The following is a 16268-nucleotide window of genomic DNA, read 5'->3' on the forward strand; positions in this document are numbered from 1 at the left end:
TCAGCTTATAGTCACATTCATGGCTATGATTTACTACAGCAAAAGCAGAAAAGGGAAAAGGCCCATGGGTGAAGTTCAGAGGAAACCAGGCACACGCTTCCAAGGGGGTTCTCTCCCAGTGAGTCACACAGGATACACTTAACTCCCCCAGCAATGAGTTGTGACAGCTCCCGTAAAATGTTGTCTACCAGGGACACTCATTAGAGTCCCACTACCCACAGATTTTATTGGGGGGCTGGTATGTAGGTACCAAAATTCCAGACTCCCAACATGAAATCACATGTTCAGGATAAACCATATTGTTTGTGCAAACAGTTGAGGCACAGTTGGACACCATTATCATAGAGGAAAGAGTTGCATCAGTGTAGGGAACTTAAACCGTGAAGTTTGAGGCCTTGCAGGCAGGCCTTTCTAGGAAAGCAGTCTCTGGCTGGCTACGTTAACTCCTTCCTGCACAAATCCCCACCTGGTTTATTCATTGGATTTGGTTCTCTGGGAGGAAATTGTGTGCTCTTGGATGCAGCTGTTCTGTCCAGCCGAGGCAATCCTTGGAGGGGCTGACAGCAGAACACTGCCTACCCACAGGCCTCCAAGTAGCCTCAAGTCCTTCAGTGAAGGGGGATCTGCCTTAGTGTCCACCACAGGCACTGAGATTGGTAAGATATGGTCCTTGCCCCAGTGACTGTGGCACAACAAAAATTTCAGCTGTTGGAAATCTAACCTCCTTACAATCAGGCCACATCACTTCGAGTAGTCCCTGGTGAACTCAGCTAAGAGAAAGCCACCCAAGAGGAGAGGGAGCCCCTGCCTTGTTCACCCATGAATCATTTACAGAATGTGTGTAAGTTAGAGAGCAAGAGAATGTAGAACTTGGGGCTCAAAGGGGGGCTCAAGGGGAGTGATGGCAATCATAGACGTACGTAACAGACTGGTAGTATTTGCTGAATTGAATTCATTCCACTGATCATCTTCCCCAAGTTGAGTATTGTGGAGTTAAAGATACTAGTAGAGCTTAGTTGCTTTCCTCTGGGCCTCACTGTCTATGGGGGGACACTGACTTATAATCAGAAAGATGTGATAATTGAGAGAAGCAAGGAGTAGGGGAGGACCAGAGTGACAACTGTGCCTAGTAGGAATGGGGTGGAGCAGGAGGGCTTCTCAGAGGAGGTGCCATTCATGGTGGGCCCTGAAGAATGCATAGGAGTTTATCAAGTGCTCAAGAGAGGAAGGTCATTTCAGGCATGGCCAATACAACAATCCTATGGTAAATTGAAAAAATGCTTAGATTCTTGGGATCCTTGGTATCTGACTCTTTTGAGTAGCTCTTCCAGATCTGGAAAATTTCTTGAATTCATAGAATCTCAAGTTGGAGAGAACCTTTAAAAATCTCTTAGCTGTATGTGCATCCAAACCAAGTTGTAAGGAAATCTCTGCTTGCATACATCTGATGACAGAGAGCTCACTACCACTTGAGACCAATGATTCTTGTGGATGACTTAGGATATTGACAAAGTCTTCCTTTTACCTAGTTGAAATCTATTTCTTTCACTTCTTGATCCTGATTTTATCCTTTAGGTTAACCTAGGATGAGTTTAAATCTTTATGAAATCATATGGGTCTGCAGGTTTTCCATTGTTTAATCTCCAAGTAGTTAGACTCCCTGTCTAGTCTCAAGGAGAGAGGCAGGGGGTGGGTGCTGTAATGCGGCAGGGAGGCAATGTAATGAAGCTATTAGGAGTGAGACTCTGGAGCCAGACTGCCTGGGTTTGAGTCTCAAGTATCCCTTTATTGTGTGACCTAGAGCGTATAACTTAACCTTTCTATGCCTCAGTTTTCTCATCTGTGAAATGGGGGCAATCATAGTAACCTATCTCACTGGGTGGTGGTGAGGATGACTTAATATTTGCTAAGTGTTCAGAACAGTGCTAGCAAATAGTGTTCACTCAATTTACAAGCTTCAGTTGCAATTAGAAAGTGACTTTCATTGCTGCCAAGTGACCTATTAAATAATATTAGATGAAAATAGCCACATGGCTTGGTGAGGATAAGGCTTTTTTGCACAAGATTGAAAGCCAACAACCTTATTCATACGCTTTGTCTCCACTATTCCCCCTGCTTTTGTAACCCATTAGTCAACTCTTCTCCCAGACTCTCCCATGTGTGGAGTCACTCTTTACTATTTAAATAAAAATGCCTTAGGTCTTCATTCCACAAATATTGGGAAACCCACTGCCTGGTTCTTTTCTTCTATCTTCCAGTCCCTAAAGCAACCACAAACTCTGGGCTGCTGCATGTTCTGGTGAAGATGAGTGGGTCTTGAGCATGGGGTGGCAGGCCAAGGTTGGCAGTTATAGCATACACAGCCAACTGCAATCCTGGTGTTTTGTGTATGCTACCCTGAAGATCCTTGCCCCCCCCCTTTCCTGGGGAAATTCTCTCTGGTGATCTTTCCCCCCAAGTCTCCCCTCTGACTCTGTGTTTCTCTGGCTCCCCCCTCTCTTGGGACTCTCCTCACATTTCCTCCTCTCTTGGTTTCTGCCCCTTCCCCCTTCTCCCTTAGGCTGCCCCAGGACTTCAGGATTCCTTCATGTCATTAAACAGAGCAGTTTATAGCCCTCCACCCACTTCTTGGGTTGGGACCTATTTCTGTAAATCAAAAGCAGCAGCAGAACGTAGCAGAGGCCTGGATGTGCCCGTCTCCCTTTTATCATGGCCGATTTTTCAGAAGTGGTTCCTCCTGGCCCTCTGACTCTGTCAGTGAGAGGGATTTGGGCCAGATGTCCTCTTTCCCTCATATAAATTATTGTACACCCCTGTCCCCATTTAAAGGCAGATGGAGATACAGTCTTTTACATATTTAAGCAATTTTGTATCCTGCCTGCTAAACCTGGAACATCTTCCTTCCTTCTCTTTGGTTCTGCAAATCCTGCCTGCCTGCCCTTGAGGGATGAGCTCAGGATCTGTCTCCTCCATGAAGCCTCCCTGATTATGTGGCTTCAAATCTCATGGCATGTCCCCCATTTGGCCATTACTTACCTGCTGCCTGGAGTCAATATACTTCCCAAGCTGTGTTACTGTTAGCCCCAACTAGAAAGCCCTTTTCCAGAAGTGTTGGAAGACTCTCATGGGAGGAGGAAAGAGTCAGAGAGGCCTAGATTTACTCCTGATGTCCCCATCTGCTGGCTCTGTGACCTTCCACCACTTACTGAACCTCTCTGAACTCAGTTCTCCCATGTGTAAAAAGGACGAGTGTATGTTTGTATGTGTGTGTGTGTGTATCCTGCTTTACACAGTTGCTGTGAGAATTAAAGGAGATTCAGTCTGTCAAATGCCCTGCAGAGAGTTTGACATAGTAGGAATTTTATAAATTTTGTATACCTTCCTCTGGAAGGATCCACAGGATTAAGGTAAGGGTAAACAGATGGCTGGCCAGGGATTATGCTGTAGGGGGACTAAAAATTGAAAGAAACTGCACTTGCTGGGTAAAATGGGGAGTGGGTGGGAAATAAGAACAAGCCAGGGTCTAGAATGCCACCTTACAGAAAAGCAAAGCCTCTGGGACCTGTGCTGGGTCCTGACATGTAGCAGAAACACCACCGGCTCGTTTCCTTTGTGGCCCAAACTAATATAAAAGGGGCTCTCTTGGGACTCCTCACATTAGGCTCTCCTCCCCAGAGCTGCCGATTGCACCATCCTGTTCTGTTGAGGACCCTGGGGCTGCCAAAGAGGTCTGCCCCAAAGGGAAAGAGAGGTTGTGGCGGAGCAGACACCAGGGAGATGACCCTGTACAGCCTGGTGAACTGTGACACCAATGAGATTTGTGAAAGGATGGATCACAGCCTGGAGGGTTGGTCAGGGGGCTGGGACCCGCTTTGCCTCAGTTTCCTCATCTGTGAAAAGAGCATGTTGGAACGTATAATCACTCTTCTGCTTAGCAAGCTCAGGGGTTTAGTTCATGTGTGTGTGCATCTGTGTGCATATGTGTAAGTGTGCATGTATCTGTGCATATGTGTGTGCACATTGTGTATGTGTGTGTGTGCGTGTAGGTCTGCATGTGCATGTCTCTAGGGAGGCTCCTTTGAGAGCTCTGAGCACTCAAACATGTCTCTTCAGATGTCATTGATCATTTTTCTGACTTGGACTAGGCCAAAAGGCTACTTTTGCATAATTCACATGAAAAAGGTCTTGATGTGCTCATGATTAGTGTTGGGGGTGATGACGGAGGGATCCTTTCCATTGCACCTGGCCGCCTTTCACCAAATGCCTTTCAGATCCAGCTAGCCCTGGCTGCACTCCCCTTTCCCAATGGACACCCATCACACCCTCCCCACCTTCCACCTGGAACCTCTCACTGATTGGAGAGTCACTGTGTCATCCCTTTACTCAGCCCATTAATTTTGCTTTGAATTTTGATAATCGTATATGTGTGCAGTCATCTGGAATCCTTCTGAGAACATTAATTATTATTTTAAAATTCCTCTTCTGTTTCCTCTATTGACGCATTACCTTGGATCTTAATTCTTTTTGTGAGGTTAGGGCCTCTCTTTTACATTGTCAGTTTTCCTCAAATGTCTGGTGATTCTTGGTTGTCTATTCAGATTTGTATTTGAGGATCCATGTGTGTTTCTCATGAGACACCTCACACCTTGGAGTGTGGTTTTTCTCTGCACTTATTTCTCTGTCAATTCTGTCCCTTCTGCTTTCTCTTTTCTAGGAATTCCTCAGAATTTCTGGTTTCCTAACTATTCCCTCCCTCCCCCCCTCCCTGCCTGTCTTCTTTTCTTCTTCCCTTCCTTCTTTCCTCTCTACCTTCCTTTTCCAGTGCTGGTGTAGATTTTTCCTCCATCTCCCCCTCTTCTTTCTTTTCTCTTTCTTCTCCCTCAGCCCTCTCCTCCTCCTACTCCTTTTTAAAATCATTTTTTAGTAGTATCAATAGACTTTGGCCAGAGGAGAATTACATGACTGTGCACAGTCTGACCTCTCTTTATGCTAGACTCTTCTGTGTCTTTTTCTCCATCCTAAGAATAATCCACAAGACGGGTATCATTTCCTCCTTTTATGCATGAAGAAACCGAGGGATGAAATGACTCCCTTGGAGCTGCATGGTGAGTAGGGGCAGCTCTGTTTTTTCTCCCCTCTCAACCTCTCTCTTTTTTCTGTCTCACCTTTCTGAAATCCCAGACACCTTTTCACTTGCTCACACTTTTCAGAAAACCTGGTTCAGATCAGTGGTAGTGTGCATTTGGGTACAAAAGGACAACAGGGAACTGTGCTTTCCGTGGAATCCGGCCCAGGAAGGCTCTGATGTGCTGTTCTGGTAGCAAAGGGGCAGCTAAGATTTCCTCATAAATTACAAATCTGCATTTATTTAAAATTTTTTTTTCAGAATTAAGATTATTCAGCAAGACAGGCCGACTTTACTCCCTCAATTAACCTGAGCTCGTGATGACTGTACAGCACAGTCTGCCTTATTAAATTGTGTATTGAATTTTTCTAGGCGGTAGGTCTTAAATTTCTTAAGAAAGAAAATAAAGTAGTGTGGTCAGTGTGTGGGTATAATGTGGAAATCTCCTTTCAGAAATACTGGGATACAGGAGCAGCTCTATCTACACTGGGATTGAGATTTTTAAACAAAGGGGGAAAGTTTTTATGTATTCTGGGGGCTGAGAGGGGGGATTACTGGGTGCCTTGAAGGCTGAGAGTTGAACTTGAGGTTGGAGAAAGTCAAAGTCATGGCACTGTGGATGGGTCACTGGCCAGTGAGTGCATTTCTCAAAGGTCCTCGCAGCCACCCTGAGGGCCCTTGTTCTGAATTCCTAGAGGGAGCAGCCTGGGAAGCTGAAATTGGGCCCTGGGAATAAGCTGCGGTCATCTAGAAGCAACTAGTCCAAGGGTGGTGGAAGGAGGTGCATCTGTCTTGAGGGCAATAGCGGAGGAGCCGGGAGGAGCGGAAGTGACTGGTCACACCACGGGTGGGCAGCAGGCCCCGGGCGCCCTGGGAAGGGTGGGATCTGGAACCTGGAGCCAGGAATGGAACGGGTGGGGCTCAAATCTGGACACCTTTGCAATGCTCACCCAAGTCATAGCTGGTCCCCAAAACTGAGGGGGTCTGGGAAGCAGGGGTCATATAAGAAAGAAGTGTCAAGGGGCAGAAGTAGATTTCATGTGTCCCCTTTCTTTCTCCCCACTGTTGGCTCTCTGCCTCCTGAGAATAGGCCTGGGGGGCCATGTCCATTGCTGCCTTTGGGAAATCCTCTCTTGGACCTGTCAGCCGCAAGGTCTGCTTGCTTGGGATGAGAGAGAACTTGCTGTGCAGGATCTGAGTTTGAGGCCTCAGCATCCTGCCCTGCAGAGACTGATTATTCCTGTGAATCTGTGGACTGGGCTAAATCAAGTGCCAAGTGCAGGTGGAGACGTAGCAGCAAAAGGTAGCGTTCAAAGCTGGGTTAGGAATTTTTAAGAAAACCGTCAATATTAATAGCCATCCATACCAGGGGTTATTCCAGGGCAAGCCAGATGAATGTATTTCTAACACCCCATTGGAGTGGGGACTCCGGGGATGGTGCCTCCCAGACCGTAGCAGGGACTCTATCTCCCCGATCATTCTGGAGGGGCCCCAAGGGCAGACACCATCCCTATCCACTCTCTCCATCCTACAGATAGGTTGGGACTTTTCCAGGGAGCACAGTCCAGCACACCAGGAGCTTCGGAAGAACATACATCTTCAATGAATTTGAGCGCTCCCTAAGGTAAGGAACACTGTCTCCCCCAGTTTCCCCAAAGTGGGGACAGTGACTCCCCCACCAAAGCAGGAGCTTCTTCAATCCAGACAGCATATTTATTATTTTGTTTCTTCTTATGCCCAAGGACTGAGCCCTGCATACAGTGGATACTCAACACTTAGTATTGACCAGTCGCCAAATGAATGACCACCTACTGGTGGTCCCTGAGGATAGAGCAGGGCTCAGTGCTGAATTGGAGATGACTCTCACCCTCTAGTTACCTGGCTTAGGTATAATTCCAGGTAAACTTCCCCAGGTAATCTTGGCCTTCCATCTCCATGGATCTTCATAGTGAAACTGTTATCAAGAAAAAGGGCAACGCTTACTGCTTCTCCAGGGAAACACGCCATAGGGGTTTAACTTTATTTTAGTCAAATGAAAGTGTGTGTTTCAGGAGCTTACCTTAGCCCTGGGAATTATTAAGCAGCCACTATATAATTCATTAGTTTGCTAACAACCTTTCAAGAGCTCCCCACTTGTGATGCCATGACTGATGGTACGACAAGTCACTCCAGAGTCTATTTAACTTGTTATGTGTATGTGTGTGTGTCTTCAAGGTAATGATCCAGGCAGTGGAAAGGAGTTAAGAGTCATTTGCTGGTGTCAAGGCAACAGGATTCCACTAGTTGTGTGACGTTGGACTAGTTGCTTGGCCCATCGGAGCCCCAGGAGTGTTTACAGCCTGGAAAAAAAACAAAGAAACCAGCCTGCCCATCAACTAACCTTTCTTTTACCCAGACTCTCCCCATCCCACCCTCACCATACTTGAAGAAAAGAAAAAGTTAAAATGATTGCTTCTCCCTCAACTTCTCTTTTCTTTTTTGAGAGTGGGAGAAGAGAATCTCATTTCTATTCTAGATCAAAATCCCTAATTCCACCAAAAAAAAGAAACCCCAAAACAAAAGCAAAGGGAAATATGTTTGAGATGAGAGCGCTAATCCATCTCTGATGCTGGTTACCGTGGTGGTGTTGGCATTCGAGGCTGGGCCAGTGGCCTGATTTCATTTGGGCCAGATCACATGAAGTCTAGGGAGTCCTGTTCCGCTGCTTCAAGGCCCAGTGTTGACCGCACATTGACTCTGAAAGACTTAGAAAACTGAGTACCAAGTACAAGGTAGAAGCACAATGTTTCTACCCTCGTTTCATCTCGTTACTGATTGAGCTCCCCACGTCAGACCTGTCTCTCCCCAAGGGCATTGTCGATGTTCAACAACTCACAACTCACTGTATGCCAGTCAGCGCCTTGCACAGGGAGGCCAGAGGCCCACTGGTGGAGAGAACGGACGGACTGGAGTTCAAATCCCAGCTCTACTGTTAGTGTCTGACCCTTTGTTAGTTATTCATGTTTTCTGAGCCTCGGTTTCCTCATTTCTGTATCATAAAGTGTCCAGTAGGGACTGAATGGAAGCTGTCTTTTAAGCTGGAAAAACTAGCATTTTAAAGATCTTAAGTAGCCTACCTCCTAGGGAGGAGTCTGGGAGGGGCTGCTGTAAGCCAGGGCCCTCCACAGGAAGCCCTGATCACAGGAGGCTTCCGGCTGGTAGTAAGTGTTGTGTGCTCAGCTCTGCTTGGCATAGGAATACAACTGCCTCCCCACAAAATAAAGAAAACGGTTTCCCTCTAAATTTGGAAGTAGTCTGCTTCCTGCCTGTAAAGTATTATTTCCCCTAGGGAGGTGTATGTGTGTTTGCATGTGGAATGCGTGTGTGTGTGTGTGTGTGTATGTGTCTGTATCTGTTCTTTTTTTTTTTTTGAACAATCAAATTTTATTGACCACCTATTATCAAGCTGACATGTTAATAATGGCCACAAAAGCAAAACATCGTGGGCATTAGAATCTTGACCTTCCTCGAATCCTTGACCTTGTTTGCCCTCACCACACAGTTTCACCCTGGTTTTCTCTATAGGCCTTAGAAAGGCTGATTCCACTGTCCACAGAGATCTCCCTGCCCTGGCTTCCCCGGGCCTGATCTTAAGAGTGAATGCTGTGTCTGTTCTTGTACAAGCATTTGATCCCGGGATATTGGAAATAAAGACTGCACTATGGCAAGAGTGATGTGAGGGCCTGACGTTGGCCCTTCACGCTGGAGACTGTGAAAAGTGCCTCTCCTTGCCCAGGTTGCAGCCTCCCTGAGAGATATTATGTGGGCACGATATGGACGACGCACTCTTCACTCTTGTGAGTGTCTTATCTGGACAAAAGCACTATAGTGTAGGTTTCTCCTTTAAACAAATATGGGTTGGCATTTTCAGTTGTCTTGGGATGAAGCTAATCCTGGGGGAAGAGTCAGAGGCCATCTAGAGGCCGGGCCAGGAACCACCCTGATGAAGGCCTTAGCTTGGGGCTGGCTTTGCAGCACTGGGCTTAATGTACAGCCACTCCTAAGAACAGTTATACATTCGTCTCTGGTTGTAATTCCCTTTTGAGTCTTCACTCAAATAACCTGGGGAGCTGAGAGGCACACTGTCCCCTCAACAATGCTGAAGGGATATATTCGGATGCATGGGGCACCTTTCAATACTCGCTGGACGTAAGGAAGCAGCCCCAGTTCCTTCACTTGGAATCCCGGCCCTCCAGGACCTGGGCTTCCCCGTCTTCTCCTTTACCACACTTAATGCCTCCTCCCCATCTCCTCTGCCTCTCTGCGCCCGAACCCGTGTGTACATATAGCCTGTGCTCAGGAAACAGGTGTTATTTGAATGGAACGAAGCAGCCATCCTGGCCCAAACCCCGAGGCCTCCTTGGCTTACCCTCTCCCTCCACACCCACTTCCTTTCCAATGCCAGGCCTCTCAGCACTTCCACTGTGGGGATTTTCCATCTGTCTTCCTTTTCATTCACAGTTATCCTCAGGTGAAGAGCCCTGCTTGGACCATTGCAGTAGCCCACAAGCAGATTGAACTTCGCTCTGCATACTGTTGCTGAGGCTTCTCTGTGTGTTGCTGCTTTGATCACGGCTCTCTCCAGCTCCAAGTTCTTAGTCTTTCTCCCAACCCCCTTGAGTACAGGTGAAATCCAGACTTCCTAGCTTGGCCTTTCACAACCAAACCTCAGCCCACCTCTCCATCCTGCCTGGGACTGAAGGTGCACCAACCAGATCAGACCATTTGCCATTTTTCTTTTATGTCTCTCTTGAATTCCTGCCAGTTAAACCTTCCCCATCTTTCAGGAAGCAGCTCCAGTGCCAGCTCCTCTGCACTGTGGTAACTGATCTGCTCAGCTGGAACTGATTTCTCCATTTCTGAGCTTCTTGTCTGGCTGGTCTCTTGGCACTTGTCGTGCGCTGCTGGGTGGTGCTTGTGTACCCACCGCCCTTCTTCTCACTCATAAGCAGGGCCAAGGGATTTAGTCATCTTTGTATCCCCAGTGTCCTGCACAGATATTTGGAAAAGGAGCTCAACAAATGTTTGTTTAATGAGTAAATAAATAGTTCTAATCCAATGCCCTGCTTTCTTACAGTGACGCTCAGATCATCCTAGGCAGAAAGTATATTTACCTTTCTAACATGACCTCCCAGTATGGGTCAAAATTTGAATAAATACTTTATGGATTAAGATCTGAGGTATCAGATTTTATCTGGCCCCATTCAGAACCAAGGTTGGGAGTGCCTTACTGTTGGGAGTGCCTCACTGTGTCTTCACCATGGGTCTAAGATGTTGGCAACAAAATGACCTGCCTGATAGGACGGTGTCTGGGGTTTCAGGCATGCATTTACCTGTCCTCTCCCCATTTAGTTCTCCTTTTAACTTCATACACCTGGTTGGCTCCTGCCTCTCTGACCTGATCCTTCTCCTGGACCACTGGGCTTTGATCTTGGTATTTATCCCTGCTTTTTTCCTTTCCTGGGTCTTTTCTGCTGGGGTGCTTTGGGTGCAAGCAACAGAAACCACTCTGGCTAGTGTAAGCATAAGGGAATTTCCTGGAAGGATGTGACAGAGTTCATGGATCTGAAGAGAGGGCTGGAGAGGTAGGGTGTGGGTTTCAGAAGCATACTCAGGAACGACTGATGAAAAGGAACAACTAAGGGGCTGTCATGGTTGCTGCTACTGCTGGTGCAAATAAGTGCTGACCATCGTCCATCTTGTTGTTGAATGTTGCTTAACGTTCAAATACCAGAGAGTATCCAATTAGGCCTAGAACGTGCTTCCATTTCACCATCCATTGCTCTGGCTCCTGACCCTTTTCTAATTACGGTCCTGCCCCTCAAAGTTCCACCCATCACTCATTCCCTACCCAGGCCTGCTTTTAGGCTGTCCCACAAAGGCTTTCCAGGGCTGCCTCCCCCCAGGGTGCAGACTTCTGCCTGGCCTGGGTGACACAGCCCTCTGAGCAGTGACACGAGGAGCAGCAGAACAATTAGCCACCAAGGGAATTGTCTTCCTGCTTACCCGTCATTTTAGAAAGTCAACTGTTTCTTTGTTTAGTCAAGATAACAGGTCATCAGTGGCCAGTATGTAAAGCAAATTTGGGTTTGGATTTCACTGAGTCACTTTAAATTTTACAAGCCTTATATTTTCTTTCCTGTGACATGAAATGCATGGGCCAGTTCTGATCTAGGCTTACAGGTCCACATAAACTCACCAGTGATTTGTTCTCACAATGTAAGTGCAAACTCGAGGACAGTTCACTAATTAGCTAATTGTTTCCCCATCCTGGGCAACAGCAAAGTGGTCTTTAGGCAAGAGATCTATTCAGTTGTTATATATCAACATAAACTTCCTGGGAAACAGGTCTGAGCAGAAGGCGAAAACGCAGCATTCCTTAATTCCTACCCATTGGACTTGTGGGTTAGCTTAATGCTGCCTTTCTCCCTAATGAAAGGCAAGGGAAATATCAGCTAGAAATTTCATAATAAGAGTGTTTGCCTAGTTTGCTATTTTTAAGCACCACAGGCTTTGCCTGAAACTAAGGATGTACATTAGCTCAGCAAATGCTGCTGGTTGATGCAGACTGCAAAGGTACATCTGAGAGGACAAAGAGCGGGCGTAAATAATGGATTAAGAGTGGCTCCAATGAGAGCCTATTCGTCCAGCAGCCTCAAAATGAAAACATGTGGCTGATGACTCATTGGATAATAGTAAATATGACAGGCTCATAAAACCACTGGTTCCCACGGGGGCTGTTCAGCAGCCTTTGTCTGGTCTTGAGCTTGTTATGTGCGGAAGCTACCAATTTAAACTCCCTCCCCCCAGCAAAGACATGGCTCCTGGGCTGAGAGTTATTTGGGTGATTTGCGGGATCTGGATGGTGCAGGGAGAGGCGGCCGCCCTCCCCAGGGACACTTCCCTGCTCCCCTGCATGTGTCCTGGGCCAGGTGCCAGTTCCGTGCTGGTCCAGTGAAGACCTGGATGCTATATGGGCTTCATTAAGGGGAAGGCAGAGACCTCGGCCCCAGGGGGCTGGAAACTGAAAGGAGATATGGCCTTGACGTAAAGCAAGGGTTCTGAGTCCAACCTCGTGGAATAAAGAACATAAACATATTTTCCCTCCGCCCTCTCAAGCATGTCGAGCTAGAGTACCACAGATAATAATAAAGGCAAGAATGTGCATTCTGGAGGAATTTTGTTGCAATGAAAATGGTTGTTTCCAAATAGGGAGGAATTGGGCTGCTCTATGAGGTCTCAGAGGGGAGAGCATAAGCCAAACGATTTGGAGAAATTTCCTAACATTGGAGTTATCTGAAAATCGACTGGGGTTTCCTATACTGGAGCTGTTTGGGAATAAACTCATTTATTTACTGATTTTTCTTCAGCCACCTAAAATTTGTTGATACCATAGGCATAGATTGGATGTCCATTTGTGATAACAGAATAGCTGGAAGGGATGCTGACTTTTCTTTGCAGATGGGTTGGCTGCCCAGAGGCATCTTAATTCACATTCCTTGAGAGCAGAAGTAACTGATAACTAGGGTATTAGCCTCAGCTCTATTGCCAGACCGGAGAGGCAAAGGCAGGGAGGTTGGGAGACGAGAATGTATTAAATTTATACTCAGGGACGGAACTAGCCACCTGACTTAAGAACTCTGGACTAGGAGTTAGGGATTTACTGACTCTGTGTCTTTGGACAAGTCACTCACCCTCTCTGGTCTTCAGTTTCCTTAGGAGTCAAATGGAAATAATACCTACTCTTACCTGCACAGGGGCTGTGGTGAAAATGAATTCATTAATCAATTAATTAACCAAGTAACTAATTTCTGTATCTACTTTGCAAACACTTTCTATGCTCCCTGCTGGATAAACAAAGACCACTGGGACCAGGCTTGCCCACGCCTGGCTCACAGCCACATGTGGGAGGCTAGTGTGCAAATGTGACCGTGTGTCTCTGGTGTCTACCAGGTGGAATGAGCAAGGACTTGGCAAATGTAGGGCAGGGAGTGCTTCCCCTGGGGGATGGGGAAGGGTATAAGATGTGTCTCAGCTTTCCATGGGGGGTGGGGTGGAGAAGAAGCATAAACCCCAACCTGTTATTAGTATTGTCACAAGGACAGATCAACAGAATGCAACAGAACCCTGTCAAGAGGTGGGCTAAGTCTCAAGTTATGTGCCAAGCCCAGAGTCATGAAGATCATCATTGTACTAGCACCTGGCTTTTTTCCTGGGTCACTTTCCAAAAGGAAGCGAACTATTGATAATTTTGCAATAGTGATTGCGTGTGGTAAGAGGAGAACAAGGAATAGGAGCTCCAGCCAGGCTCTTACCCCCTCAGGCAATGGCCTCTCCCCCAACCCCAGTCTGGCAGGCCCTGGGATTCAAATGCATGACTTAGCAAAACTGCTGGGTTTTTAGGGTTGTTAGCAAATGATCAAAATCAAGACCAGTAAATCTGCAAATGGTAAGGGTCAATTATCATCTAAGGATGTGTATGCTTGTGGGGCATAGAATCAGATAAATCGCCAACCCAAACCCTTTGGTTTGTTTGTGTTGTAAGTTCCTTGGGGCTGGGTGGAGAGGAGAATGTTTTTTTATCTGGCCTCTGCCCTGAGGACCTCACGCACTGTGCATACTTGGGAAATACTTTTGGTGTTTGCACTGAGTAACTGTGGTAAAGACCTAACTGGGTAACTTGGTGGTCAATGGCTAGCTCTGCAATCTTGGACAAGAAACATACTCTCTTCATGCCTCAGTTTGTTCATCTGTAAAATAGGTGTAACCACAATGCTTAGGTAGGGAATGAATGAGAAATGCATGCACACTACTTAGCAAATAGTAAGTGCCCAACAAAAGATTATCATTATCAGCCGTAGCAGCATCTTATTATTGTCTCCTTTTCCATCGGCACCACTATCATCATTGCCAGCATTGTTCTTGACTAGTGGGGAGGGTGGCCGGGCCATTCACAGGACACCTGAGTGCCTCCTGGGTTTCACCTCAGCACAGACACTGGGCCCAGCCAGAACCATGAGTTTCTCTAGTTTGTTGTTTCTCAAACTTGAGGGTACATCAGAATCAGCTGGAGGACTTGTTAAAACAGACTGCTGAAATGAGACGAAATAGTTTCAGTGGCTGAGAGATTCCAAATGGAGTCGAGAGGTCACTCTGGTGGACATTCTTATGCACTATATAGATAACACCTCTTAGGCTTTAATGTATTGTAATAGCTAGAAGTAAATATCTGAAACTACCGAACTCCAACCCAGCAGTCTGGACTCCTGAAGACAATTATATAATAATGTAGATTACAAGGGGTGACAGTGTGATTGTGAAGACCTTGTGGATCACACCCCCTTTATCTAGTGTATGGATGAGTGGAGGAATGGGGATAAAAACTAAAGGACAAATGGGGTGGGATGGGGGGATGATTTGGGTGCTTTTTTTCACTTTTATTTTTTATTCTTGTTCTGGTTCTTTCTGATGTAAGGAAAATGTTCAGAGATAGATTGTGGTGATGAACACATAACTATGTTATCATACTGTGGACAGTGGATTGTATATCATGGATGATTGTATGGTGTGTGAATGTATTTCAATAAAACTGAATTTAATAAAAAAAACAAAAACAAAAACAAACAAACAAACAAACAAACAAACAGACTGCTGGACACTGCCCCTAGGTTTCCAGTTCAGTTGGCGGGGTAGGTTCTAAGAGAGGCTGCTACTGCTGGTTCCTGGATTACTCTTTGAGAATCACTGCCCTGGGACCCTGTCCAGGTGTGTCTAACCTTCAGTGCCTCTGAATGTCCTTGGGTGGCAGAATCGTGTGTTGGTTTACCTGGCTTCCAAAGGCTGGCAGTTCTTATAGATAGGCCAAGGCCAATCACTACCATGGATTTGGTCATTTTTGAAATTTTCCCCTTTTTCAACCTAGGATCTTGTCCTATTCTTGAGCACAACAAAAATGTTGGGAAGCTCAGGCTTCCTGGGTTGGAAGCTCTGTGGAGGCAGAGACTTGGTCTGCCTTGTTCTCCACTGTCGCTCCAGTGTGGAGGGCATTTTTGTCAAGTGAAACAAAGAAATCCATGGAGGCAAGTGGCTCACCAGAAGAGTTTGCTCATGGTTAACCCCATGACTCCAGGGCCACAGTAAGTCTAAGGTACTTTGTGGTGGGACTTATTACATTTTCCTTGACTTGCCCCAGCAGCCAGCCCAGCCCTTGGAAGTGCCCCTAACATTTAATGAACTGGAAATTGCATCAGCTGCTACTTAGATCTGCAGGCTGCACCTGGTGCTGAGGGTTCCACAGTGTATCAGGCCCTTGGGGACCCACCATGAGCATTACCCCAACGTTGCCTCCTTCAGGAAGCCTTCTCTGAGTGCCCCTCCCCTGTCGGGTTTGGTGCTCTTCATCGAGAGCCAATGCGTACCATCTCTCATTCCATGAACCCCATTGTCTTAGAAATACCATTCCTTGCTTCAGGGTCTTTCCCTCCACTCAGCTGAGAGTTCTTTGGGAACAGGAGCTGTGCTGTATTGACACTCAGTGACTGTTGAATGAATGAATGAGTGAATGCAGAATTATAATCATGGGTTACATGTCTAGTAAACACATGTTGACCAACTTCTGCTCAAATGTCACTGGGGTTTCCTTCTGCTTTCCCTGCATGCTGCCCTCTCACCCATCCTGGGATCCTCATGGGTGGTTCCTGCCTGTAAGTGCTGTTGAGTTATGACGGCACTGCTTTCATAACTCTCAAGACCTCCCTCAACTTCTCTAGTCTCCACAAGCGAAGCTGTGCCCCCCATGCCCCTCCAGCTGCAGGACCAGCACCTCGCCTGTCCCTGGCATGGGGTGGGGGTTGAAGGAGTCCTCCATGATCGCATGGAGCCTGGGAACTCAAGGCAGCGATGAAAGTGCTGGGCTGAGAGCTAACCCCAGCTGCTCACTCTGTAACCGAAAGCCCATCACTTTGCCTGAACTGCAGCTTCCTCCTTTGTAACAAGGAAACTCTGAGAGTACTGGCCTGGTAAGGTTGCTGGGATTAAGTGAGATATTTGTAAAGTTCTCCATTATTGTCTGCACATAAGCGGGGTTCAGTAAGCATTAGTGTGG

Source organism: Choloepus didactylus, chromosome 4 (assembly GCF_015220235.1).
Source record: "Choloepus didactylus isolate mChoDid1 chromosome 4, mChoDid1.pri, whole genome shotgun sequence".
Lineage (NCBI taxonomy): Eukaryota > Metazoa > Chordata > Mammalia > Pilosa > Megalonychidae > Choloepus > Choloepus didactylus.